The sequence below is a fragment of the Heterocephalus glaber genome, unplaced genomic scaffold (assembly GCF_053883595.1).
Source record: "Heterocephalus glaber isolate CG9 unplaced genomic scaffold, H.glaber_assembly_v1.0 deba00000474, whole genome shotgun sequence".
Classification (NCBI taxonomy): Eukaryota; Metazoa; Chordata; class Mammalia; order Rodentia; family Bathyergidae; genus Heterocephalus; species Heterocephalus glaber.
In genome coordinates, this window is record NW_028258146.1 from 832567 (window position 1) to 853453 (window position 20887).

Below are 20887 nucleotides of genomic sequence, written 5' to 3' on the forward strand. Positions count from 1 at the left end.
TTTAGTTACAGTTGCCAAATGAACAATTTAAATGATACTATTCCTCATGTCAAAGCCCTTCAGTGACTCCACTGGTTACTCACAATAAAAGCCAAAATCTCTCCTAAGGCTCAAAGGACCCTTATGTTATTGTCACACCTCCTCTCTCCTGCATTATCTCTCTGACCTTCTCTTCTAAGTTAATTTTCATATAAAATCAATAAGAAGACATCATTTGAAAGACAAGTTGTCAAAAATATGTACTTGTATATCTTTCTTAAATGAGGTTATTTAACATACACCAAAAAATCCAAGAGAAGGAGCAAAAAGACTCCCTAAGTTTCTACACAATCTTGGTTTTAAAAGGATGAGTGGGAGTGCTAAGCATTTATAGCAAATACACATGAATTCAGGTCTGAGTAAGTTGTTTAATCCAGTTTCCAAAATAGATATAAATGTCAAAAAATAATCTTAAAGAAGATATTTATGATAAAATACTAAATTATGACAGTATGGGCCTGAAATCCCAGAATTTACTAACTAAAATAAATATAGCACACCAAAGTGTGGAATTTAAAAAGTGTTAAATTGTTTATCCAGAATGGGAAAGATTTTAAAATATCATTACACTTTTTTTTACTTTATAGTTAAAGAAAAAGAGGTTAAGTATAATTTTGCAAAACACAAAGCTAACTACCATTAGAATTAAAAACAGTATATAATGAAAGTATACAGTCAAAGTTAGAAAACAAAGAAAAAGGAAACCATGAAGAAACTTAGAACCAGAAATCATATAAAAACAATGATAATGGATAATTATGGTAGTTATTATATATTATATATTTACTATGTGTCAGGACCTGGGGTCATAGATGTATAAATATCATCTCTTAATCTTATGTTGTACTATTATTATAATTTATTAATGAAGAATTTGAGGCTTAATAAAACATTATTATAGATATGAATTTAATATACAGTGGTGACATTTCCAGACATTAAATAAATGTTTATGGAAAATTCATTAACAATTGATAAAAAAAATTTCACCATAGGAATAAAAACTAAGCTTAAGTGGATTTGGATTAAATAAAATACGTAGATGTGCATTTGCACACACAGATGCACATACAATAACTAAAAGAAAATGAATGACAGAAGTTGTTAGATTATTTTATCTGCAAGCCACAAGATGCTTGACTCACAGTGATTCAAAACATGAATGCTTTTGTTTATTTCATACCATAAAAATCTTGGGGGATGGGGATTGCAGGTTGGTCAGGTGCCTAACAATGTCATCCAGAATCTATCCAACCAACGGCCCTCATGTTCTTATCACATCATTTCATGGAGGCAGCATGGCTGCTACAGTGCCAACATCTAGTTTATATGGGAATTATTTTCAAAAACAAGAAGGAAGGTGATAGGATGGTAAGAGAGCCTTCCTTGGTGGATCTCTTTCTTTATAATGATGAAATCTTTCCCAGAAGGTACCCCCCCCCAGTAGTGTCTATCTTCAATTATTGTACAGGACTGGTTCCCATGACCACCTTAGCTGCAAAGGAAACTGGAAAATGGAGGATCTAGTATTTTTGGCTTTTCATAGTGAGAGATTAATTACAGAGATTAAATGGCAAAGAAATGGTGAATTTAAAAATTCATTCACTACAATAATTTTATTACCAATGAAAAGAAAAAGTTCTGTTAAACATTCAATAAAAATGTTAAAAGTAGACCTGACTCCAAAACACTGAACACTCCATTATCTTAAGAAAAACTCTAATAGGGGAGTGTGTGTGTGTGTGTGTGTGTGTGTGTGTGTATGTGTGGTACTGCGGATTGAACACAGGGGTACCTTACCACTGAGTTACATCCCCAGCCTCTTTTTACAAGAATGTAGTGTCCTTCTTTGTCTCTTAATCAGTGTTGGTTTGAAATCTACTTGATCTGCAAAGAGGATAGCTACTCCTGCTTTTTTTCGGTTTCTCGCTGCATGGAGTATTGTTTTTGACCCTTTAACTTTCAGTCTATGAGTTTCATTTTGAAATAAGTGTGTTTATTGTATGCAGCATATTGTTGGATCTTGCTTCTTGACCCATTCTGCCACTCTGTTTCTTTTGATAGGTGAATTGAGACCATTAAAATTGACACATTGTCATGACTTTTTCTTTTTCTTGGGTTCTCCTCCTTTACATTTAATTTCTTGTTGCACCAGATGGGTTCATTCTGCTGTGCTTCCTGGGGTTGTGATCCTCAGTGTCTGTTCCTAGGATACTGTGTAAAATTTTTTGGAGTGCTGGTTTGGTATTCACGAAGTTCCTAAGGTGCTCTTTGTCATGAAAGTATCTTATTTCTCCATCCATTTTGAAAGATAGTTTTGCAGGGTACATCAATCTGGGTTGGAGGCTGTTTTCTTTTAGGGCTTGGAATATGTCACTGCAAGCTCTTCTTGCCTTGATGGTTTGTGTTGAGAAGTCTGCTGTGATTCTGATGGGCTTTCCTTTGTATGTGATTTGTTTCTTTTCTCTGACTGCTTGTAGAACTTTGTTCTTCTGTTGAGTCTGGAATCTTAACAATTATATGCCCATGTGTAGATTTTTTTTTTGATCAAGGCTATTTGGAGTCCTATATGCCTCACTTATCTGTATGTCAAGTTCTTTTCCCCTCTTTGGGAAGTTTTCTGCCATCACTTCTGTGAAGAGTTTTTTTTTTTTATGTCATCTCCACTCTCTCCTGTTTCTTTTTTGACTCCAATCAGTCTTATGCTATTCTTCTTTGCATGGCCTAGCAGCTGCTGGATTGCTTTCTTGTGTTCCCTTACAATTTTAAAACAATTTTTATTTTCCTGGTCACTAATTGCAATTTTATCTTCTACATCTGAAATTCTGTCCTCACATTGGCTCATTGCGCTGTGTAGACTTTCAGTGGAGTTTTTCATCTCCTGGAAATCTATTTGCATATGTTTTATGGAATCCATTCATTTCCTATTTGTTGGGATTCCATCATGCTCCTCAGCTCCTTTCTCGATTTATTAATCATGCCTTGCACTACAAGCACACTCTCTGCTGTTACCTGAGGAATTATTTCTGATTTCATTTTTTCCAGATCCTCTTTTGTTGCCAGTTCATTGGGTCCAGGTGGTTGAGTATCAGAGTGTTCCATGTCATTTCCCTTTGGGATTGCTGTAGGTGAACTGGAAGTCTGGTTTTGAGACTTATTTATGTGTCTTCTCATTTCAACTCATTATTGGCACCAGTGCAGCTCACCTCCTCTGAGCTGGGAGAGGTTGGACAGCAGCTCAGAAGCCCTTTCCTCTGGGCTGGGAGTGGCTGGGTCGATGGTGGCCCAAAAGCCCTTTCCTCTGGGCTAAGAGTGGTGGGATGGATTGTGGCCTGGAAGCCACTTCCTCTGGGCCCAGAGCAGTGGGACAGCAGCTCAGAAACCCCTTCCTCTGGGCCAGGAGTGGTGGGAAGGATGGCGGCCCAAAAGCCCTTTCCCAAACCTCTTTTTGAGTTCTTCTTCTCTTTCTTTTCCTTTTCTTTTCTCTTTCTTTTTCTCCATTTCCTTTCTTTTCTTTTCTTATTTTTTGATAGTGTTGCTAAGCTTTCCAGGTGGGACTCTAACTTGTGATCTTCCTGCCTCAGCCTCCAGAAGTGCTGAGATCACAGCCATGCAGCATTGTACCTGGCCAGCATAAAACTTTTTATCCAAAGAGAAACAACAAAAATTCACCACCATAAGCATAAATTTAATGACATTAGTAAAATATATTTGAAATATGACATTAAACGTGTCTGACTACCTTTTAAGATTTTAATTTCTTTACATTTCTTTTCCTTACTTTCTTGGCACTTACCCTTTATTCATTTATTTTTAGTTTCTTTACATTTTTTCCCTTACTTTCTTGGGACTTACACTTTATTCAATTATTTCAACATCACTTTGAATAAAATTAGAGTTGTATGGTGGGAATGAAAAAAGGAATGCTTAAGGAAAGTGTAGTTTAATGATACATTTGAGGCCAGGAATTTAGCTCAGTGACACAGTGCCTCCCTCACAAGTCCAAGGTCCTGAGTTCGATCCCTGGTACAAACAAAACAAAACAAAACCCCCCAAAAAACCAATAAATTTGAAAAATACTCTGGAAGGAGCTAGGCCACTGATGGCAAAACTTTTAGAGCTTTCGATGATACCAACAGCTTGATGCAGCATGTGTGCCATAGGTTCACCACCACAGAGCTAGGCTGCCTCGGGATGCTGGAAGATATGGGTCCTGTGTGGAAAGGGAGCACAATGAGAGACAGGGTTTTGGTTTTTGTGGAAATTGGTGAGGCTGGGCCCAGAATGTTGAGCTGGGATTATAACAGTTGAAGAAGCATGTTCACCACCTGTGGGCAGCACCAGTGAGTGGTGTGGAATTGAACCATCTCTCATGGACCAGCACTCACCATCCTGATGTGCCCAGCACTGTATGATGTTCTTGCAGAGGAACCCAGATGCTGCTGGTACTGTTGTCTTGAAATGAGGACTTCTTTCAACAGATCCATGAATGTTCACTTTGTGTTGTTCGGAGAGGATGCCAGCCTGGATCCTGGCTTTGTCAAACCAATCAACATTGCCCTACATACCGCACTTTCCTCGTGTACCCCTTTGTGACAGCTCAGGTTACTTGTTAAATAACCCAAACCAGGCAGGAAGAGTCCTTTAGTACCCTCTGAACAGAGAGTGTTCAGCAAGCAATGCTCCCGCACCTGAGTTTGGGTGGAAATGGACAGCGGTGAAAGTTGTGAAATATTCCCCAGACAGCTGGACCATTAGGTGGAACCTTTTCAATGTCATGAAGAAAGTCAATTTCCTGAAAAATGTTTAACTAACCATTTTAGATGATGTGGTTATTTCTCAATGTTTTGAAACCCATGTCCACTTTTGATAAATATATGATCTTTTCCAACCACATTTCCTAAGTTAAGAAAAATCTTTGGATATTAAAATCAATCAGAGGCAGATAATAGTCTTCACAGTTCTACTGAAGAATAATATTTGGTTGACTTTCAATTTTTGTAGTTTGTAAGAGAATGTCAATATGCACTTTTAGCTATAAATCATTTTCAAATTATAAATGTTCATTTTCCCTTTAGGAGTAAATCATCGCTAGTGCATGTATGTGAACAGAAACACACACACACACAGACACACACACACATTTGAGACAGAAGCTGAGACAGGAACATTTTGTTTTAACTTTATGTTACCTGTAATTAATTGTTAATAATAACTGTCACATAGACATTTTATGAAAGACTAGAGATATGACCAAGTGGGTACAAGGTAAAATCCATAGTTTCCCTGATGGATGAATGGAAATATGGCTCAAAGGTGAGACAGGCCAAGGTTATTTGCAAATAGAACTGAAAGAAGCTTTGTGTAGCCATGAAGTATCCATGTGGCCCAAAGCTATAAGTTTTTGTTGCAAGAGATGAAACTGGTACTCAGAGAGTGTAAGTGAGCTGCCTAAGGCCACAAGGCAGGTAGGAGGGGGGCGTCCATGCTGAGGTCTTCTCAATTCAAAATAGTCAATAAGGTACTTTACTGAGACTTGTTAGACAGGCAGTCAGGTAGGAAAGTTTCCTTCCTCCTTTCTTTCATGGGGGAATTGTCTGTGGACACCTTGCTCCTCTGCCAGTGGAGAGGTGAAGTGACTTCCCATGATTGGCCCATTTGAAAATAATATCAGGATATACTGCCTGCAGAGAGCCAGGGTTCTTTATAGCCAAGTCTTACGTGAGCACAAGCCTTTATCAACTTACAGGGCAGAGAGTGAGGGAGAGAGCTTTCTGGTCCACCAGTAGAAGGTTCAATTCTGAGATTTAGTAGGGCAACTGAGCTCTCCTTCCAAGAAATGCCCTCCAATCTGACCTCTAACAATAACAGTGATATTTTTGGTCATCATGTTTATTATTTGTTCTACCCCTCAATTTGTTTAGTGCCAAAGTGGGAAGAGGAGAGCAATATATCAGGGCTTCTGTGGAGACACCAAGGGTAAGGGTAACCTACTGTTTTGGTGACACTACTATTATTGCAGGTTCAGTTGAAATACAGTAGTGCCCCCATTATCTGTGGTTTTGCTTTCTGAGGTTTTAGTTATTTCAGTCAATGGCAGCCTAAAAATGTTATGTGAAAACTTCTGAATTAGCAACTCGTAAGCTTTAAATTATGTACTATTCCCAGTAGCATGATAACAATCATGTGCTGCCCACTGCATAAATCATCCCTTCCTCCAGTGCATCCATGTTGTAAGCACTATCTAGGTAAGGAAAATTAGTGGCCATTTTGGTTATAAAAAACCTGTCTTGGCATCATCTCATTGTTTGTAGGTAGAATTCCATACTTTCTGTGGCTTCAGGGACTCCCTGAGGTTCTTGGAGCATATCCTTTGTGAATGGGCCAGGGAGAGAAGTAATACAATTGAAAATGACATTTTCATTGGGACATTTTACTGCAAAGGGGTAAGGCCATTTTCTCTATGACTCAGGTCATTAAAGAATGTGGAAATGGGTGATGTGATATGTGATGTGGGATATGATGTTTCTGTCCTCCTACAGCCTGGTGTTCAGAGCCTGCCAGTACTGGGTTCATAAGGCAATGTGGCCACTGTTTCTCTCAGAAGACTGGTTCTGATTGCTACAGTCGGCTCTGCCCAGAAATCCAGAAATCTTGGCTTTACTGTCTCAAAACACCTACTTGGGCTGACCTGGGTGGACACTGGTATTATAGACAGCTTAGTTAGGTAGAAATATCATAGGCACTCAGACAGGGCTAGGACCTGGAGAGAGTCAGTGCAGAAGATGAAAACACGTTATAACTATGGCCGGAGTCCCATCTGTTGGAGGCCAGGTCTCAAGATAAAGATGAAATAACCAGGCCTACATACTTTCCCAAGGGATAAGATAAGTGATCACACCAGGTCCAATAAAGTCTAGATAGACATCAGTCGCCCCAGTGGATAACCAAGACCTCCTGAGTCATCCTTTCCTAAAAAACTTCTTTGTTCTTTCCGTGTATACTTGCTACAGGACTTGCTTTCCCATCAGCTCAATATTACCTAAGCAGCTAAACTTGTAATCTTATTAGTTGATCATAATTTTGTCCCACATTGTACCCACCTTGTGATTTTGTTCTATAATATTTGCCCTGTGAAGTGGGATCCCTGGACAACCCATTCGGGTCCCCTCCTGTCTCTTTTAGGAGTCAAAATCTCTTTCTCTCAATAAAATCTCTTTCTCTCAACTTCTTATGCTTAACCTCTGATGTTTCTTAGAATTCATTCTTTGATTTTGGGAAACACAAACTCAGTGTATCTGACAACTAACATGTGGGGAATTGTATTATTTCCCCTATATCATTTGGAGGTCCTATATCACCGAGACTCATATGTTTTTAGTGGGTGGAGTCAGGAGTTGCCTCACCCTGTTCTTTCCATTTTCCTTTAAGTCTTAGAAGCCAGTGGTACTTAAAGAAGGCTGTGCCCATTCATTCTTTAGCTCCACCCATTTATATGTAGGTATCAGGACCTTCCTCCATGAAGGGAAATAAAACCAGAACTATCTTCCACACCATGCTTAGGTTATAAATGTATATCACATGGATCTAGGGTAGGGCTCTCCAAAGCTAGATCATGTGAAGAAACAATAGACTTTAATGAGGGCTACTTACATGACTGGTCAGTGAAGCTGACTTAGCAACACAGATGGCATATCTGGTACAGGAGGACCATGTAGCTTCCAGCCCAGAGAGTGGGGACCCCAGAACTCTGGATTCAGCACTGCTGAAATATTTGATGCAAGGGTCTTATCAGCAATGTTTCAGGTAGATGCAGGTGCTGCAGAAGTGGGAGCCTCAGGCAACAGCATGTGAATGATCATTCCTTCATTCATTCAATCACTCATTTCATAAATACTCCCTTCACAGGCCAAGGAGCTTAGGACAAGCAAAGGAGATCCACTTCATTATAGAATTTATAATTTAATTTTAATTTAATTCAGATCACAAACAAGGAAATAAATATGTACAAGTGACATAATTACAAGGCAAGAGAGTGATTTTTAATACCAGCACCCCTAAGAAGCATTTAACCTATGTGAAGAGAATTCCTGGTGATATAGAGTGTAGGCACTAGGGCCTGTAGTAATTTGGCCTAAATATTAACGTGACTTTCCTGGTCTCCAGAGGTTGGGGAGCTCCCTGTCTATAGGTTCCGTTAGCATATGCCTGTGTATTTCTTAGTTCTGACCAATTATTTTATAAAAGTTCCCCCAATTGCTTAACCTCCTGCCTTTGTTTTGCTTTTCAGTCCTCATTTCCTATTTCCTTTTTGCTTTAAATATTCATTCCCCCCTTCCCTCCTTATTGCCCTATTTATTGCTGTTAGTTTTGCATTTTTGTCTGGAACATTCGTTTCAGACACTGGAGTGATAAGAGGAGTCCAGCCTAGAGCTTTTCCACTATTTTTCACCAGTTAAGCATCTGCCTCTACCTAGGAGAGGTTGGATCCCTCTCAGGTCTGCAGGCTTGCTGCTTGCTATAAGCCCATGGCTGCTCTGTTCCACTTCTGTCCTCAGGATTCTCAGTGGTGTTCATGGGGAGAAAGATGCCTGAGGGCAGAGGAACTTCCCATCCCCCTTTATGTCCAAGGATTCCTTTCTTTTTTCTTTCTTCAAAAATCACAGTGTTTTAGAGCAAGCTGACACTCTCTGGTGTTCCATTTTGGCACATGACATACTCATGAGGACACTGGATTACTCCACCTAGTGTTTGAAAAGGCAGGATAGCTAAAGCTGAAAGAAAACTTGGACCACATTTCATCTAACAGTGTTTAACTGAACAAAGAACAATGCTGTGAATCAGACAGCCCTCAGTCCACAGAGAAGTTTGGAAAACTGAGCTCTGCAAATGGGCAGTGTTTATGGAAAGAGCAGAACTACAGAGACAGCTTGATTGTGTACAGCTGACTGCCTTATGTGGGCATAATGTAATCAGCTGGTAGCCTTTGATTAGTCAGAACTCAGCTGTTGTGATTGGCTGAGGCTCAGCTAATTGTTACAAAAAATTTACAGCTGGTTCCACATCCATGGATCCTACACTCACAGATGCTACCAACCATGATTCTAAAATATTGAAAAAAAGTGTCTGTACTGAACATCTACAGATATTTTTCTTGTCATTCCCCCCTAAGCAATAAAATATAACAACTATTTACATAGTATTTACATTATGTTAGGTATGAGGAGTAATCTAGAGATGATTTAAAGCTACAGTCATCCCATAGTGTCCACAGGGGGTTTGTTCCAGTTCACGTCCAGTTAGGAAAATGTTAGGATGCTTAAGTCCCTTATATAAAATGCTGTAATGTTTGTATATAAACTATACAAGTCCTTCTGCATATTTTAAATCACCTCTAGATTACTTATGATACCTTATACAATGTAAATGCTAGGTAAATAGTTGTTACACTGTATTGCACTAATGACAAAATACTGTATACTGTATTGTAATAATAAGAAAAATTGTATGTATTCAATACAGATGCAGGGTTCTTTGTTATTTGTTTTGTCTTTTGTGGTTCTATAGATTGAACCTCACACATCAGATACAGGGTTTTTTAAAAAGATTTTTTTGATCTGTGGTTGGTTGAATTTGTGGATGCAGAACCTGTAGATTCAGAGGATTAATTGTATATGGAGGATATAATTAGGTGCTATGCAAAGATTGATGCAAAGACTGAGCCATTTTATATAAAAGACTTGAGCATCCTTGGATTTTGGTATCTACAAAGGCCCTGGAAATGTTTCCCTTGTAGATTAACCAAGGGCTGACTGACTGTAATCCTAAATTAGGTTTTAAGTTTGTTCATTTGGTGTTAGGTTGCAGTTCAGTAACTAGGAACTCAAGGTATACCCAGTCACCTTTAGGCCAAATTCGGTTTAATTTAACCCTGAACAAGTATTCAAGGTGGCTGTTTTCTAAGCAGCCTGAATTCTGGTCTGTTGTCTACTTCAGCTTGCCCAGTGCCCCTGTGGGTGTGAGTTTGCTTGAGTAATAAGGCATGCTTGTTAGCACATAATCAAGCCTCTGGAGCCTCAGCTATTGTCTTATGGAGCCCACTCATTTTACTGGGAGGTGTGGAAGTGTGCCCGAAGTCTCACAGGGGCAGCTGTAGGGTGGAGTGGGAAGGAAGTGTCCTGGCTTCCCCTCTGCATTTTTCCTATTATTCTTCTCTGCTCATTGACACTGATTGTAAGTCATGCCTCACACAAAACATAGGAACCTCTGTCACATCCTGGTGTAAATAGCACTGGAGGTCTGGTTGCTTTTCCAGCCTTTGCTAATGCAATATGTTCCTTTGGTCAAGTTCTTTGTTACAAGATTCTCCTCCACACTGCCCAGTGACCCTGCTTTTGCTGCCCTCTACCACAACTGCCAGCAAAGCCCATGAGTACTCCACTGACTGTACTCAGCCACATAACAATCTCTAGGTTAAATCCTATGTGGCTGCCTATGAAGAAATAGATCCTGACAATTTGCATTCAAAGTCCCAGAGCAAGTCAGTAGTACAAGATGCACTAGGCAACATTTGTAATCTGAGAAACAAGACATTGGAGTTCTTTTGAGCAGTTCTAGCACTGACTTTTTTTTAGATCATAGGTGGCCATAGGTAATGGAGTGAGCAGGGATAACCTGGATTTGGTGGTTCTCCAGATGACCAGTTCAGAAAAGTTCTAAGAAAGACATGACTGGCACTCATAACACGAGCCAGTCATTATCTTCTGGAAGATGTATTTCAGGGAGCATGTGCTGAGCACTAAAACTGGTCATAAAATACATATTTTATATTGTCTCATCTTTCTCTATTAGGTGACCCTCAAATGGTTGCCACAAAGTTAATTCTGCTCCCTCTTTTCTATGGGGTGGGAGGATGTTGGGATACTGAGGAAGGAGAGACCCCTCAGATGCTGGGAGTTTAACCTTTAAATGTGGTTCTCCTCCCCTATCTTTCTGACTTGGTATGTTCAGCCCCTCTGGTCACAATTTCCTCATCCATAAAATGTGGGAATTCGGCTCTTCTCATCCTTAAAGCTTTCTAAGTGGGGTTATTGCTTTATCCTAAATAAAGGGAATCAGTTAACATTTGCTCTTCTGAAATAAGATCTTTGCTCTCTGTTGTCCCTCATAAGAAGAAGTTAAATAATTCTAGTTAAGATAACAAAGTCCTGAAAGGCATTACTGTTTATAAATGGCCTAAACATCAGGAGCAGAGTTCAAGGCAATCTGTACCATGTCTTCTAAACAAGGTGCAGGAATGAGTAGAGAAAAGGCAAAGCCCAAATTCGGCTGCATTTCTTTGGCAGACATTATGAGGTAAACAGTTCTCTAATTTATAGAGCCTATTACTCAACACCTTGGATTCATTGTAGACCAACTCCCTGGATGGAAATACAATGCCCAGCCCTCTCCCCCCAACCCCATTCACTTCCTCCATCTGCTTATAATATTCACTTCTAAGCACATAAAACCCATTAATGTCTCTAGGAGTTGGCTTGTTTTTCTAATCAAGATAAATATGGACAACTTCAGAACAATTAAAAAGATACTGAGTAAAAATAACTTCAACATATAAGATTCATTAATAGTGTATTCTGAGCAGAGTCAATCTATACAGCTATCATATTCTTCAATGATTCACTCTATAAATGCTGGCTTTAGTGTTTTTCTAATGTTGTTAATTTATCTATGGCTGTCACTCTGGGGCTGTTAACTTTGAACAAATGACTGATATTAATCACTAAAGGCCATTAAATGCCAAGGCCTGGTGTTAAATCAGACCAGGAGTGGCAGGTGTAAGCATCCTCAAAGTAAATTTTAAAAACTACTTCAGCAATTGGAGTTTGTCACTGCAAGTGGGATTTGACCCTTTGGGTGTTGTAAATGTGCAAGATCCTGGAATAGGATTGTGAGATCAATGTTGATATGAGCAAGACTTTGTAAAAAGGGTAGAACTGCAGAAATTGTCTTATGCCTGGTACTTGCTGGTCCATTGGCTCTCATGCTACTCAGTGCATTGAGAGGGTCATTCATGCAGTGAAAATTCCCATCAAGAATGGAGGAAGCTCAGAGGTTTACAGTGTTCCAGGCAGGAACAGAAATAGGTGTATTAGACTAGGTGAATCCCTGAGTGAAAAGGGAGGCTGCTGGGTGGTGGGGCACTGTATAGCAAGCAACCCACATAAGAAGCACATGAGCATATCCAGACCCACATCCAGGGTGCAGTTGCCATGGGAAGCATGAACTTTCAGTGCAAGTGGAAGCCAGAAACATCCATTTTTATATAAAAATTCTCAATTTTGGAAATGCTGACTGGCTTCAATCTGAGAAAAAAGAACACGTGCAGGTTTTACAAAACTTGTTTGGGGACAATAACTGGCCTAACTTGTGACCTCTGACATTTTTTGCTTAGGACTCAAGAAGAATAAACATTGACTCAAGTTAATATTTTCTTCAGACCACTTGTGTTATGCTGCTTGAACTTTTAACCGAAAATGTAAGCTAAATAAACCTTTTCTCTTTATTAACTTAATTTCCTTAGGCATTTCATTGTAGTAACAAGAAGCTGACTAACATACTCAAGAACTGAATTTCATTAGTTGCTTCAGGAACTAGGCCAAACTGTGCCCATACACATACACAACCCTTACAAACACGCGCACGCACACACACACACACATTAATATGGTATTTGTGGCTCCTCTTCTCTGTGCTGTGATTGCAATTTCTTTAGCTATGACTGAGTAACCATCAGTGCCTGCCTGAGGCTGGGTGAACAAAATTCAAGCAAGTGTAAGAAAAAACATAAACTCATTGTTTAGTTATTATAAAAAGTGAATTCTGGCTGAGGGTAGAACTTAGTGGTAGCATGCATTCCTAGCATTCACAATGCTCTGGGTTCATATTTTCATCGCTAAAAAATAAATAAATTAATCAAAACAAATATATTATATATATTTATATTAAACACATAATATTTATATAAATATATAACATGTTATATATATGTTGTATATTATATGTCATATAATGTTATTATTTATTATATGCTATATATCATATATTTTATACTATAATATATTATATAATATATTTATTATAATATATAATACATATTTATATCTAAATCTGTTATATAATATATAACATTATATATTGTGTACAATGTATATTTATATAAATAAAGAAGACAATATAAGGCTGTAAGTACACATATGTACAGATATGTAAATACACATATACAATGTATCTATGTATATCTACAACCTTATATGGTCAATTTGAAATATATTTATAGAAATATGAGTATGTTATGCATCATCTATATTTATCTGTATCTATTATTTATATATAATGTATTATATATCCATATCCATATTATGCCTTTATATTGCATTCTTGGAATTTATACAGGTGTAAATATTTTATACACATATTTACATATATAGAATTTGAAAAAAATTCTGGAAGAAAATATTTGAGTATGTAAGTATGTATGTGGATAGAATTGGGGTAATAGAGTAGGGTGGGAGTGACTTCTCATTATATAAATTTATTTAAAAAAATTTTTCTCACTTTTTGGGAGGTAGTGGAGAATGAAGCCTGGACCTTCCCTGGCTGCACATTACAGTCATCTGGGGAGTTTCAAGTAAGTCCTATTGCTTTAGTCAAATCCCACAGCAATGAAATCAGAACCTCTGGGGCTGGACCAAACATCAGTATGTACCTTTGAAAGCCTTTCAGGTGACTTCAATGTGCACCCAAAGTTAGAAACCACTAAATTAGAACTAAGGTGAAAAAATAAATAATAGAAAGTAAATGGTAGTTACCAAAGACTGGGGCAGGAACAGGGACAAAGGGAGGTTATCAATCATTGAGCATAATGTTTCAGTTAGGCTACAGAATTGTTTTTGTCATCTATTGTACTGCATGGTAATAATAATATATTTCAAATTTCAACACACTACTCATGTGTGTATTATGATTTACATCTAGAATGTCCCCCAAGAGCCTCTTGTGTTCCCAGGTGGGGCTTTTGGAAAGTGATTGAATCATGGGGGTGCTATACTGATCAGTGGATGAATCCACTGATGCATTCATAACTAACTTACTGTGAAGGAGAGACCTGATTGGAGATGGGTTTCTGGAAGTCTGCATCTCCTTCCCTTGTTCCTCATTTTACTCTCTGCTCTCTGGCCACCATGATGTAAACAACTTTCCTTTGCCAGGGCCTTCCACCATTCCCTTGGAGCTAGCTGACCATGGACTGAATCTCTAGATCCATGAGCCAAAAATAAACCTGTCTTTCTTTAAGAGTTGTGGGTATCTGGTATTTTGTTCCAGCAATGAGAAAGTGACTAAGAGAGTGTGTGTAGTATTTATTTGCATAAATAAATTCAAAAAGGATACTACAGCTGGGGATTTAGCTCAGTGGTTCCAGGTCCTGCCGTGCAAGCACAAGGTCCCAAGTTCGATCCCCGGTACAAAAAAAAAAAAAACCCACTACGTACATGGTATTTATATATAATATATAATATATTCATATTTTCATGAGTAAAATCCAAGCGTATAATACAAAACTATAAATGTACATAGAGATTTATGTTTCATATTTTAAAAATGTATTGTCTATTGCTAACATAGATTTTTAGTATTCTCAGGACAAAATATGACAAATTGGTGAGATGATGGATATATCAGTTAGCTTGCTTGAATCTTTCTAAAACGCATACATAGATCAAATCATAATATTGTACCCCATAAATGTACATACAATTATTTCAGTAAAAGAATAAAAATAATGAAAATAAATATTAGACGGTTTTATCAGTAATAGTTTAATCTAATCCTGATTTTTCTTAGCAGGATTAAATAGGTAGAGCAGTGAAGCTCTTGTGAGAGGCAAGAGTCCACTTCTGAAAGAGTGATGAATTTTTAGGGGTTCAGAGCAACCTCCAGAGCAGTCAGCCTCTGATTGCCTCCTTTTACTGATTGGTAACAAAATCTCACATTGAATTCCAAGGCTCCTTCTACTCCTTTTTTTTTTTGGTACCGGTGATCGAACTCGCATCCTTGTAGGGCAGGCGGCAGAACCACGGAGCTAAATCCCCAGCCCTTTCTCCTACTCCTTTGAATATAGAGGGAGGGGATTTTATGCTCTATCTAGTTCTTGATGCTTCTCATGGCAAGATTGCAGGGGAGCTATGCTTGCTATCTGATCTCCAGATTAGTGGTGCTCAACTTTTGATGATTACAAAGACAATCTTAAGAACTTGTTATAAAAACACATTCTCTTTAGGATTCTGACTCAGTAGTTCTGTTCTGGAGCTCAGGAATGTAATTTCTAATAATTCTACCAGATGAGTTTGATGTAGGAGGTCCAAGGATCATAGCTACTATTCACATGGCAATGGTGCTCTAGATATGGCTTACACTGGATTCTGAGAGCCAACTATTACATATTCAGAAGATCTGAGAAACAGTATTTATCCCAGTTGTAGCCTCAAATTAGTCACCCACCAACTAGTGAGAATATTTAAATCGTGGAAGTTGGCAGAGGCTAAGAATCAGGGTGGCTCATTGCTGTCGTTTTTCTTGAAGGCTGGTTTACAAATTTAACAGTAGCTTTAAGTAATATTATCTTGGTTTTTAGCCTAATTAATTTTACACTTAGTTTCTTTGGGTAATTTAATTATGAAATAATTAGGAATTCATAGGAAATTGCAAAAAATAGAAAGTCCCATGAACTAATTACCAAGATTCCCTCAATGGTAATATTTTTATGACTACAATGTAGCAGCAAAACAGAAGATTGACAGTGGTACAGTACTGCTAATTACACTAAGGAGCTTATTCAGTTTTCACCAATTTTTACGTGAGATCAGTTGTTTGTCAGCTTTCACCAATTTTTACGTGAGATCAGTTGTATATGTGTGTGTGTTTACAGAACTATCACTAAAAAGGAACTGCCTTGTACTGTCTCTTTAAAGTCACATCTGCAAGTGTGTCCTCCATCTTTATAGTTCCGTCCTTTTGAGAATGTTAATATAATACATGAAAACAAATAGGATGTAATTTTTGAGGTTTTTTTATTAAGTATGATGCCTTATTAGCTTTTCATTTCTGTATCAAAATACTTGAGAAAAACAATTTCAATTTTTATTTTGGCTCATAGTTTAACGTTTCAGTCCATGGTCAGCTCCATTATTTTTAGGCCTGTGGCAAAGCAGAAACATCGTGGTGGAAGGGGATGGCAGAGGAAAGCTGCTCTCCTCATAGCAAACAGGAAGCAGAAAGAAAGGAAAAGAACCAGAGGGAAAAGGGCATGGGGGCATATAATCTCCAAGGTTAGGCCACATGACCCTTTACCTAGGCCCTATATCCAAAACTTTCATTATCTTCCAATAATGCCATCAAATTGTGAGTTCATCCAAGTATGAATCCACAGAGGAGCTTATAGTCTTCATGATACAGTCATCTTCCAAAAGCCCCACCTCTGAATATGGGAGACTTTTGGGAGACATTTAAATCTAAACCATAACATACCCTTGAAATTCATCCAAGTTTTTGTGTATATCAATAATCCCCCTCCTCTTTCTTTCATTAAATAGTTTCACGTTGTACAAATACTGGAGTTTATTTAGCCATTCCTCCAGTAAAGGATATTTGGGTTGTTTCCACTTTTTGACAGCTATGCAAAAAACTGCTGTGAACAATTGTGTACAAGTTCTTGTGTGAATGCAAGTGTTCATTTTTTTGGGACACATGCCCAGCATTGTGAGTGCTGGGTTGTATGGTAGTTGCATATTAACTTTGATAAAAAACCGCCAAACTATTTCCCTAAGTGGCTGTAACATTTTTTCTTTCCCACCAGCAGTGGGGATATTTTCCACATCCTCCTGGCATTTGGTATAATCATTTTTTATTTTAGTTTAAAAAAAAATAACCATGTAGTGTTATATCATTGTGATTTTAATTTGCATTTCCTCAATAGATTATGAAATTAAAATTTATCCTTTCATGCTCTTATTTATTTGCCTTCTGTATTGCCCCTTTGGTGAATATTTGTTCATATCTTTTGGTGATTTTCTAATTGTTTTTTTTTTTTTACTGTTGAGTTTTAAGGATTCTTTATATATTCTAAGTATTAGTCTTTTGTTAGGTATATTGTTTTCAAATATTTTATTCCAGACTGCAGCATGTCTTTCATGCTCTCAGCGGGTCTTTTATAGAGTAAAAGTTTTAAATTTTAAGAATTCCAATTTACCCCAATTTTTTTTCTCATGAATTGTGCTTTCGGTGTCATGTCTCTTTGCATTAGGTTAATTTTATTATTATATCCCTTGTCATTTCAAAAATTGTAAGAAACGGACATATTCAGTTATTTGCTACATTTGTCTTAAAAATCCAGTGGATAAACTGTCTTTTTTATCACTCAAGATCTCCTATCTGAAATTCCAGGTACAGGACGACTTTTAGAACAGTGTTTCTCAGACACTGATGTGCACAGGAATGACCTGGACTCTTCACAAAATATAGATTCTTACTTAGTAGGCATGTTTGTCACTTTCCTGTACTTTCTTGTTTCTGGGAAAATATTACTTAGCACCTGCAGTATAAAAGAGGGGAGACTATTTTGGCTTACTTTTCAGAGGATTCAGTTCATGGGGATCCAGGGTAGAAATGGCATGGGAGAGGGGCATTGAGGAGGGAAGCTGCTCAACTCAAGGCAGTCAGAAAGAAGACAGGGAGATAGAAGAGGGAACCGAAGACAAGAGTCCATCCTTCCAGATCACACCCCCAGTGATCTACCTCCAACCAGGCCCATTTCCTAACAGCTTACTCAGCTATTAAACTTATCAGTGGACAAATCTGCTCACTTTATCAATATAGCATTCCCATGATGGAATCACCTCCCAAACACATGAGACTTTTGGGGGGAAATTTTAGATCTAAACTGTAGCAGTAGGTTTAGAATTGGCTTGAGGTTTTCATATCTAGCTTGCTTTCCCTTGATACAAAGGCTGACATCCCAAGGACTACCCTTTGATCAACCAAATACTTAAAATTCATTGCCCCCCAATGCCAGATCATGAGAATTACATAACAAATTGTGCTTTTATTTTTCTCAAACAAAGTAAGACCTAAATCTGAAGCATAACCTTAAAATATAGGTTGATTTATATTTGGCTTTTTTGTGTTCTTTTTCCCTTGGTTCTAGTTTACTTTAAAAAAGTTCTAGTCTTTACTTCCATAAATTTATTCTTGTCAATTTTCTGAAAACTTTTCTAGAACAAGGTAGGCTCTAAACAAAAACAAGTGCTCAAATTGGAGAGGGGAGTTCCCTTCGCCTGTGTTCTCTGTGTGCATGCTGTGATGGTACGTTTCCACTCAGGAAGTGGTTTTCCCCGCTTATGCTTCTGGTTATATTTCTCTGTAAATATGTTTTTAAGCCATCTTGTACATCTGTGAATGTTCTACTTCTCCCAATGAGATGATACATTTTCTAGGATGGGGACATGTCTTTTATTTCTATTACAATCTCCTGCTGATCCTGAAACACTTGTCTACACATGGGTGGTGCTGGGAGTGGAGGGCAGTGGGGGGAGCAAGGCTGAACACGGCTGTCTAAGAAACACATGGTGTTGATGAACAGCACATGTCCCTCTCAGCTTATAGGATTTGACTTTGAACAGCTGTTCTACAGATGCCCCAAATCTTTTTGCTTTGGATGATGAAGATCTCTGGACTGAAAGGCCCTTCTTTGGAGGCACAAGGGTAGGGGATTAAATTCTAAGCACTTCGAGGGGAAATGCCCACCACCCTTGAGGTTGCTGAGACTGAGACTTTTCTCTGCTCTCTTCCATTCCACTGAGGTAAGAGTTGTGGGGTTAGTGTCATGGTCAGAAGGGGCCAAGTGGCCAAGTGGCTGCTGTTTTCCTGGTTTATAGGGAACTTGACACCAAGCCAACACTGTAGCCAGATGCCTCAAAGAGAGGGGTTATGGCTTACACTGGGATTCCTGAGGACCTGAGGACGGGAGCCAGTTAGGCTGCCATCCCTAAAGCCAGTGTCCGCCTGGGCTTGCCTGCTGCATTGGGGCTGTTCTCTGGTAAGCATGAGGTTGGGCTGAGCTCAAGGGAACTAGGGAGGGCCTGGCTACCCCTAAACAATACAAAATGCCCCAGGAATCCACACTCATCCTGCCTTCCCCTCTCTCCTTAATCACTGTCCTTCTTTTTGGATGGACACAAGGACCCTCTTGCTGCTCCTTTGTCTCCAGTGTCACTTTCTGCTAGTACAAACTGTTTGTGGAGTTGAAAGGTGAATTTGGTCCTGTCAAATGCTTTCCGTGCTCCAGAGGCTTTGTGGTGAGACCCATACTCTTTTTGTTTGTACGGGGGATTGAACTTGGGACCTTTTGCTTGCAAGGCAAGCGCTGGAACCACTGAGCTAAATCCCCGGCCAAGACCCAAACTCTTTAGCTTGACTTGCAACACTCTTTGACTTTGAAAAAATTAATTTTACTGGTACAATTTATATATGTGTGTGTGTGTGTGTGTGTGTGTGTGTGTGTGTATATATATATATATCACACTCATCATAATGAATTTGTACCTGTACATGGTATACCTTGATTTCTCTTTTTTGCCCCCAGTCCCCTGCCCTCCCTTCAACCCCTCTTCCCCTCCTTATTTACAAAAGCTTTGTTTCCATTTTTCCCTTCTTTTTTCATTTTTTTTCCTTTTCCCTTTTTTTCTTTCCTCCCTTCGTAGTTCCCCTTTCCTTTTGAACAATTTCTTCCTATTTCACATTATCTATTATACATTTTGGTCCTTATTTATACTTTCAGTTTCTCACATCAGAGAGACAATGTGACATTTACACATGTGTCCAATTTATTTCATTTAAGAGTAGAGTTTCAAGGTGCATCCATTTAAGTATAAATGTCTCAAGTTTATCTTTCTTTATGGCTGAGTAGTACTTCATTGTATATAAAGAAACCCACATCTTTTTATCCATTCTTTGGTTGATTGGTATTTGGGCTGTTTCCAAGATTTTGCTATTACAAACTGTGTCACTATAAACGGGTGCACATATATCACTGTGTTATGAAGCTTTTAATTCTTTCAGGTGGATACCCAGAAGGGGAATAGCTTGGTCAAATAGGGCCTGTAATCCTAGTCTTTTGAGGAGAATACAGTGGTTGCACGAGGCTGCACTCCTATCAACAGTGGAGAAGGGTTCCTTTTTCTTCACATCCCATCAGCATTTGTTGCTGGTTGTTTTCTTGATATTAGCCTTTCTTTCTGGAGTGAGATGGAATCTCAGTGTTGTTTTAATTTGCATCTCTTGATTGACCAATGATGTAAAACATTTTTTCATATATTTATTTTCTGTTTGTACTTCTTCATCTGAGATCATTTTAGATGTCCTTTTTTTGGATTCGGTCTTTAAATTTGGGGCGTCTGATTTTTTTCAATTCTTTGTATATTCTGTATATTTTCCCACTCTGTGGGTTGTCTCTTCACACTGTTGGTGATTTCTTTTGGTGCACAAACCTTTTTAATAGGATGAGATCCCAGTTGTTGATTCTTTGTATTATTTCCCTGTGCAATCAGGTTTTGTTCATGAAGTCTTTGCCTAACCCTGTGTCCTCAAGAGTTCTACCCATTCTGTCTTCCAACAGATTTAAACACCCTTTGGCTTTATGTTGTCTTTTACATACCTGCATCTCTTCACCTCTCACCTTTTCACATGCCTTTTTCTCCAGGCACATTGAGTGCTTGTCTGTGATTCAGTCTTTTCT

General features: G+C 38.4%; 1 protein-coding gene across 7 annotated transcripts in view; it reads left to right on the forward strand.

Annotated features, from left to right (window-relative positions):
- The window catches only part of LOC110346938 (endogenous retrovirus group K member 7 Gag polyprotein-like), a 194818-nt gene that overhangs the window by 55005 nt on the left and 118926 nt on the right, over window positions 1–20887 (forward strand). For 4 of the 7 annotated variants that reach the window (XM_087204392.1, XM_087204386.1, XM_087204390.1 and 1 more), the window contains exons 2-3: window positions 12491–12574; window positions 13668–13726. The exons of 2 other annotated variants lie outside the window; for them this stretch is intronic. The gene's annotated coding sequence lies outside the window, so the exon portion shown is untranslated. The remainder of the gene's footprint in view (window positions 1–12490; window positions 12575–13667; window positions 13727–20887) is intronic. One more of the 7 variants, XM_087204388.1, reaches the window with a different exon arrangement.